Source organism: Anoplolepis gracilipes, chromosome 15 (genome assembly GCF_047496725.1).
Source record: "Anoplolepis gracilipes chromosome 15, ASM4749672v1, whole genome shotgun sequence".
In the NCBI taxonomy this organism is placed as follows: domain Eukaryota; kingdom Metazoa; phylum Arthropoda; class Insecta; order Hymenoptera; family Formicidae; genus Anoplolepis; species Anoplolepis gracilipes.
This window is the reverse complement of record NC_132984.1, coordinates 3,553,947-3,562,385: the sequence shown is the minus strand read 5'-3', so window position 1 is coordinate 3,562,385 and position 8,439 is coordinate 3,553,947. Positions and strand designations below refer to the sequence as shown.

Below are 8,439 nucleotides of genomic sequence, written 5' to 3'. Positions count from 1 at the left end.
CAATAATATTTTAGTTATAAGTAACCGAGAAAGAAAGAGAAACTTTCCGTGAATTAAATATCAAATAATCCCAAGTGTAATTCACTTTAGAATTTTAATTTGAGGTTTAATTATAAAAATATAAATGATGCTAAAAATTTCAAAGTTGCGATTAATAAAATAATTATTTTTCCCCAAAGGAAAGAAAATAAAATTAACTTTAATCATTTTTAGCTTCTTATTTTATTCCGTTTCACGCAAAAGTAACAATGGTAATGGAATTTTTCTTTAATATTTTCGAGTAAATAAAGAGAAACATTGTACTGAATTTATAATATGCAATAAACATGCACAAAAACATTTGTATATGCGACTCTTTTGAGGATATTTGTTGCAGTTTGCTTTTTAGAATTTCGTACTTGGTATCTCTCTCCTCTAATCGCTGCATTCTTTCCCTCACCGCGAAAAGCACCGTAACTTCCCCAAAAGCACCCCTTCGTGCGCGAGCATGCTCTCCGATTATTCATATCCAATTTCGGCGACAAAACAACCCACTCGCACGCTCCCGTTCACCAACCCCCGTTTTCATCCCCCGTCGTTCTCTTCTCTCTCTCTTCACCCTCGTCATCCCGAAAACGGCGCGATGCCTCCGCGAGAGCATCGTTTCACTGCGGACGTCGCGCATTTCCGGCAACATTCGTGCTTCCCCGACAGGGACGGTATTGAGAGGCGAAATTGTCACTTTATTGCCCGTAAAATTATAATTTACATTTTCCGTTAAATAGCTTAAGATTTTGGTTAAATTAATAGCGATTATCAATTATCCGAGGAATTATCCTCGCTTCAAGTTATCAAGATTTCCACTTCAAGGTTTTGTTTGAATTGCCAAATATTATTCAACGTCTTGTTTAAATTTTAAACATCTCTTACAATCTTGTAAAAATAAATATAATTTTTATTGCGTTAAAAGAGAGATTTCTTCTTTTCTGTCTTCTTTTTTTTTTTATAATATTTTATAAATATAATATTACTTAAGAAAAAAAAAAAGATATTAATTTTAAAAGTATATATGCGTAATATAACTTTTTATTTTTCTTTTAAAAAATACATATTTATATTAAAAAAATTATGTGAGTAAAAATATTCATTCTAAAAGATACTAGAGTTAGCTAAACTTGTTATTGAAGCTGCAAGTCTTTTTCATTTCTTAAAGAGAACATTTTTTTATATGTCAATATTATTATGTACATAATGCAATACATTTATTTTCGTATAAATCATGATGAGGAAACTTTATTATGTGAAAATGTATCATGAATTTGCTTATAAATTTCATTATATATGTCCTTTACATACACAATTGAAAAAAATTGAATTAAAGTTGAAAAAACTTATAATATAGGTACAAACGCATATTTTTAATTAGTTGAAAGTAAATAGAAAGATAAAAAATTGTCATATTTTTCCATTAGTTTGCTCTTTTTTACGCGCGAATATCGAAATTCTCTTTAATATGGCTAATGAGTTAAATTAAAAAAATGCGGAGAGGAAGACGCGTGTGTTGTTAGAGCATTTCTCTTGGACAAATGAAATTTCTAGTCACATTCCTGGTCACCGCTCGCACCCTCTTGGTTCCCATGCGGGGGTGCATTCAGTGCGAATCGCGCAGTCGCCCGAACACCTCGGAGAGGCTGGCCCCGGCGTTGTGATCGCGTGCGAGAAAAAAAAGGGAAAAAAGAGTAACGGGGGCGCGCACAGAGACAGAGGCGAGGGAAGGCTTCTCGAGGTGTCCGACGCCTTTCAAGTAGAGCGCGAGTCGCGACGTCCGTGTCTGCGTGTCCTCCGGAGGATGAGGCCGTCATCTATGACGTCGCGTAGGCGCTGCGGCCGCGGAATTCGCGTTCGCTGGCTCTATTATTGACTCGAGGGGGTTGGTCCGGCGGCCATGACAAGGGGTTGGATTTGCCGCGAGATCGTCAGATGGCGCGGCGTGTGCGGTCCACCCTCCCTCGAATGCTTTCGGCGAGGATCCTGCCGACGCTATCCTGCCCCACGGGTCCATCCACGACGCTGAGGGCGACCGACGACGGTCAGGTGGGGCCCGCACGACGCTGAGCGTCGTCGTGGAACGTGTAACCGCGCGCGGGCAAGCGCGCGCGCGCGTCCGAGTGGAATCGCGCGGGGTGGAAGCGGTGCGGAAAGTCCATTTCGAAAGACTGCACGTCGTCTAGGGTGGACCGTGGATCTCCCGTACGGAGGTTACCCTTACGCGGCGCGGAGTGGTATCGTTGCGGGATAACTCGTGCGGATCGACGAGAGGGTCGCCGGAAGTCGGACGTTCGCCAAAAACGGAACCAAACGGCGCCGAATCAGGCGGAGTGAAACGTCAATTTGCCCTCGGGAGTGCCGTCCACCATTTTGGCTGCGCGGAGGTTATTCTCTCGCGGAAGCGTCGGGACGTCCTCGCGACTCGTCGAATACGACGTTTGATTTACAGAGTAATCTCTCTTCTTTCTCTTTCTCTCTCTCTCTCTCTCTCTCTCTCCCTTTCTCTCTCTCTCTCTCTCTTTCTCTTTCTCTATCTATTTCTATATATTTCTCTCTTTCTTTCTCTCTCCCTCCCCCTTCCTCTTCGTTTCGCTATTGCAACGGTGAGCTTTCCGGTGATCAAGTAGAGCGAGTGATTTCCGGAGAAGAATCCGTGTCGCTTGTGTAGGAACCAACTGAGAAGCAGGAAGCTTTTCAGCGCTTGATCGGGAAAACCCTGGGACGTTCTAGGACGTCGCGACGTCTCCGACGCCTTGGGACTGGAGCCATTTTTATGCGCTGCATGCCGGGAGGAGCGGCTCTCCCGTTGGAAACTGGGTTACCGCGTCGCTTCCGCTCGAATTCCTCCTCTGCTCGTCGCCCGGAGGCCCATAGATTCGTGTATCAAGGCTGAAAAGCGTGCTCTGCCTTTGGCCAGGAAAGCTTTTGTGCGTGATAAAGGAAGGAACTTTGTACAGGCAGAGGAAAGGCGTGGATTTGGATCTTGAAAGAAAGAGAGAGAGAGAGTGTGTGTGAAAGAGAGAAAGAGAAAGAGAGAAAAAGTTGTGTGCCGAGTGATTAATATTTGACAAGGGGAATTGCAAGAGTGGAAAGGCGTGGATTTAATCCGTCGAGATAGAAGAGATTGTGTGTTCGGGTGGATTTGTCGGGAAATTCTGTGCGGTGAGAGAGAAGCGACCGTGGATCCGTATTATTGAGGGAGGTGAAATGTGTCCAGGTTTTAGGGAGTAAAAGAGCAGTGCGCGGGTTAATTTGGTGGATCGGTGTAGTTTTTTTTTTCTTTGAGGAATATATCATCATGCGGGAAGAGGAGATGCGCGGGTCCATTAGTTGATGAAGAGTAAATTGTGCTTCGGCGATACTTATCCAGGAATGTCATGCGGGCAGAGAGGGGTAGATCTCTATGTTAATTCTCTTGAGAAATGTTACATAGACATTTAAGACTGAGTACGTCAAGGATTGAGGGACACACTTTCGAGTCGTTTGGTGAATTGTTACATGGAATCGCTGAAGAATAAGAAAAGTTGGATTTGTGTAGAAGAGAAGAGAGAGAAACGTAAGGAAATAAAAATAGAGAAGCGTCGATTGAGAGAGATGCAGTATCCTTAGATGGAGCGAGGAAATATTATCGATTGATCAATTACTGAGGAAAGTAAGATGACGGTTTGCACATCAGGAAAACCTGCAGGAGTCTTCAGGAATGAAGAATCGTGCGCTGACAGTGAGAATATTCCGCAGAAAGGCAAGATGTAGAACTGCGTTCTCCGTTTGTTGAAAAACATGACGAGCTAATCATCTATCATCTTCAAAGCGTCAAAATTAATTTCGCTAGGAAAAATCGCGGCTTTTCCACCAAAGATGAGAGATTTATTTTTGAATCAAGAAATAGCGCTCGTCCGAATCGCTTTGGAAAACTCCATTTGCGTAGCTTAGAAAATTCAGCATCGCGAGAAATCCTTATCTCCTCAAGAAAATTATATCCTGGTACTAAAAAAAAGAAAAAAAAAATTGAGTTCTTTTATGCTGCCAAAAAATGTCCTCTGCGCGCCGCTGATTCTTCTTCCTCCACGAGGACTCGTTCATCTGTCGAGAAACCTCCCTCGTCCTCGCTTAAACGACCTCTCTGTCGAGAAGAATCGCGATGACGAAAATTGTAGGCCCTTCCCTACGATTCTAGAAGTGACAGACGAATACTCTTCGCCTCTGGGAAGCGGAATCTCGACGAGAATTGGAAGACCCGTGGGAGCGGGATGATCGCTGAAGGATCTACGGGACTCACGGGGCGGCAAGCGATGGTGGTTCTTCATGGAAGGTGGATAAATCTGTCGAATAGCGCCCGAGAAAGACACCAAATGTAACGTTTTTTTTTTTTTTTTTTCAAGGACATGGCCGAGAATTAGACTAATAGGCGTCGGGTACGCCAGGAACGATGGAGATCGAGTGATTTCGGCGATGGACCGATAAGTAGTTTTAGATGTTTCGTAAGAGTCTGTGTGAGATCAATTGCTAGTGCTACGGGAAGTGGTTTGCCGATTTTCCTCGCTTCCAAGGATTACGCCAGTGAAGGGCCAGGTCTCTCCGTTTCGCGAGACGTGAGTATTTCGTCACGCCATTTTGTACTATCAAAATAAGTGCGAGAACTGATCGAATAGGTCTTGGTCAAGAAAAAAATCGAAACGTAAATTGAATTATTTTAAAAAAGGTTTTATTCTACAGGCGTCGCCGTCGATAAGTATTATCGGTTCGCTTTTTGTGGTATTTTTTTTTTTTTTTTATAGAGATATAGGTATCGTGTATAAAAAGAAACGCTATTTCGTTTCGTAAGAATAATAGAAATAAGTTGGTTAGGTATATATAAAGAATATTTATTTTTTTATTAATTAGGATAAATCCAAGAATAATAGTCATGGTTTTTTTATAACACTCTCAATTGAAAATCTTTATGATTAAAACTGAACATAAACTTTAATTTTTTCTCTTTATAATTAGCAAAACAAATTAGACTTTTGACAATAAAAACATAAAAAAATATCATCATATGGTGAAAGATTCAATTTTTCATTGGTCATCACCTCCGGAATTATCCTATATTAAAATTATAGCTCAATTATATTTTGCGAAATATAATTTGTTTGATTAATAAAATGTTCAATGTCGAATGTTAGATTGTTTTTGCATAATTCTTTAAGAAATTGACAAAAGGAATAATGCGATAAAATTAAATTGATATAAAAAAGTATAATAAAAGACCAGTTCTTTTGCGATTACAGAAACAAGGATCTAAACACTTATAGTTATTTATCGAAATTAACATAAAACATAATAATAGATAATAAAATTGTTTGACTTCAATAACGTGAAATTTATTGTAATGTTGACATATTATTTGCAAAATTTTTATAAGAATACAGCACGTGATTATCTTGACCAGTCGAAGCTTCAATGCAATTATTATTTTTTGCGACTATTTATTTACATGAGAGACAACAAATTTTCCCAACATTGATATCCCTTTTTTAAAAATAACTCACGTTATTAATATTTTGCAAAGAAATAATTATATATTTTGAATATTTAGAAAAAAAATTGCTTAAATGAAAAATCTAAGCTAACATCTGCATCATAAAATATAAATTTAATCTTAATGACCGATTTATACACGATTCTTTTACATTATATTTTTTAACAGTACACTCCGTTTTGTGACTTTAAAGTATCGGAAATACTAACTGAAGTAGTAGTCACGAACTTTGCACCAAAAAGTGTGAAAACGGGGCAGCATTGCGTTGCGAATAAACAGCAACTTAAGTTTTAGCATTTCCCGCTGGAAGAAGGCAGGAAGGGAAGAGGGTGGCGTTTTGGCGGGAGGGAAAGAGCGTGGTCAAAGGAGGGTCAGGAACGGTGACACAACCTGCAAGTCCTATCTCTCACTCCCATGTACCGGTACATAAAGCCTCGGGAAAGCGCTAACCTACATGCTCGTTCGTACGGCAAATCATATTCAGTTCGCAAAATGAAAATCACCCGCGATGCACACGCCATCGCATCCGTTTCCGCGTCTGTCCTCTTCCCCTGATGGATAAACGTGACGGGGAGAGAAATCGTCTTTCGGAGAAAATCTGCGAAAGCTTGGTTCTCGAGAGAAAAGAGAAGCTTCTTTTAAAAAAAAAAAAAATGCTCATATACTTGACAATTTTATCAACATAAGAGAATACAAAATTTTTAGACGCATTTTTTTTTTTTTTTTTTTTTTTTTTTTTACTATATATTTTCTCTAATTTATACGGATAGAGTAAAACTCGACGCAAATGTAGAAGGAACTTAATTAAACGGAAGAAAATATGAACAGATGTAATTCGCAACAGAAGTGGAAGTTAAACATAGCAGGATAAATTGTTAAGGTTTATAATGAGCGAATAATACTTTCTCAAAATAGCGATTTCATATAGTGAAACTAATTACCGCATAATTTTCTCCTCATTAATATTTGTTTGTGCTTTTCGATATTTATTTTATTAATTATAAGTAATCAATCGACTGACCGGTTTGCTTAACGTAGCATACGGGGCGCATGTAAATATTATGTTAAAGGGAAATATTTATATGTTAAATTGTACACGAAATGATATCATTAACTGTCTTTATTATTCCTAAAAATGTCGCTGGATAAAAAGGTCAATTTTTACATTAATAGAACAGAGATTAAGAAAAGTCAAATTTAAAATCTATTTAGTATTGTTTACAATATTAAAACGCATAAAACAATAATTACATGATACAATCTTTTTAATAGATATGTTTTGTGGATAGATGATTTCTTTAGTCATAAATGATAGAAGTGAATAGCATAAATTGATAAAGTGAAAAGCATAAAATCTGACTATTAATTAAATATTAATATAAATTTAAAGTAGATGTTTCTTTTACAATATTTTAATTTAAAGTTTCTTTATCGAGATATATCTACGCAGAATATTTAAAAATTGCAATAAATTTGTTTTTAAAATTTTTTCTAAAGAAAAATCGATTCTGAGGTGGCTACAGAATTTGATAATACAAATTAAATCATTTCTTTTTTCGACAGACTCTGGACAGACATTATTTCAATTGAAAATCGATAAGTGATGGGATGATTCTCCTGTCACTATGTCGGACAAAAACGAGGAGGAAAGAGACGCAAGTGGTGATGATCGTGCTTCTTTTAGCATCGGGATCATTACGGTGGTGATTTGTGGCGCCATTAGAGAGGCGCATCCGAAATGCGTTCCTGAAAAGCGAGAGCTTGAAATTAATTGCCGGCGCTTGTGCTGTGAGGGGCAGAAGAAGGGAGAAAGGGGGCATAAATTTTGAGCATCCTCCTCTAGGATCCGCAGAAATTTTTCGCTGCTCAGCCGAAATCCGGAAAGTTTCGCGACAGTCACAAACAGAACGCGCGTTCAACGCGGTTGATCTACTACCTCATAAAGTTAGCACCCCATTTACAGAATTTTCGATGTAGTCTTGATTCTCCATCGCAAAAAAGTTTGAAAATTGTTGATGCATTTTAAAGGAAAGGATCGAAGAAAAGGGGAATCATCCGAAGATATCGAGTGTTAATTTTATTTTTATGTTACTTCAAAAAATTATAATTTTTTTTATTTTCATTAATATCTATTTATTAAGTTAAAATATTTAAGATAGCGTCAAGGTTCCTAAACTGAATTTTTAAAGCAGTTATATTTTTTTCATACGACGAAATATGCAAATAAATACTATTGAAGGCAAAGAGGTATTTACCTCTAAGCAACCAACTTGTTTTTTATACAAATAAATAGGTGGGATATTTTTATGATCGTGGGGCAGATTGCCCAGATCTAAAGCATAATGCGAAAATTGTTGGGCTTAGGTTATTAAATTCATTATAATTAAGATTATTACGAAAGATAAGTAAAAAAAAAAAACATTTGCTTTTAAAAGTTTGGAACAATGTGAATTTCCATGTTAACATTACAAAGTAGAGCATATTGTAATCTAGGATGAGTACAGAATAAATTTTGTGTAATTAAACACTGGAGATTAGATCTTGGAAACCTCGGAAAATCTAGTACTTCTAACGGCGTATCAATGTATTATTAAAATGGAACAGAAGTAAAATAAAATTTATTATATATAATTGATATTATATTTAGATAAAAGTTAAAGAAACAGTCTATAATGTTTTATATTGTATATATACATATAAAATTACGTGCAACAAAAGAATAAATTTATTTGCTGAACTAGATATTGCTGATAAAAACTACTTAATATGGTTTAAATGAAAATTATTTTTTATGCCGCTTAAAAAATCTCATGATGAGTATTTAATTCATAATTTCTATTATTAATGAAATATAACATTTATATATTAATTAGCACTATGTACATATGTAC

General features: G+C 37.3%; 1 protein-coding gene across 11 annotated transcripts in view; it reads left to right on the top strand.

Moving 5' to 3' along the window:
* The window catches only part of Rho-5 (rhomboid-5), a 75,162-nt gene that overhangs the window by 1,459 nt on the left and 65,264 nt on the right, over nucleotides 1-8,439 (top strand). For 3 of the 11 annotated variants that reach the window (XM_072907746.1, XM_072907747.1, XM_072907736.1), the window contains exon 1: nucleotides 1,512-4,619. The exons of 1 other annotated variant lie outside the window; for it this stretch is intronic. The gene's annotated coding sequence lies outside the window, so the exon portion shown is untranslated. Of the gene's footprint in view, nucleotides 1-1,510; nucleotides 4,620-8,439 lie in introns of those variants that run through there. 7 more of the 11 variants (XM_072907743.1, XM_072907741.1, XM_072907740.1 and 4 more) reach the window with 7 other exon arrangements.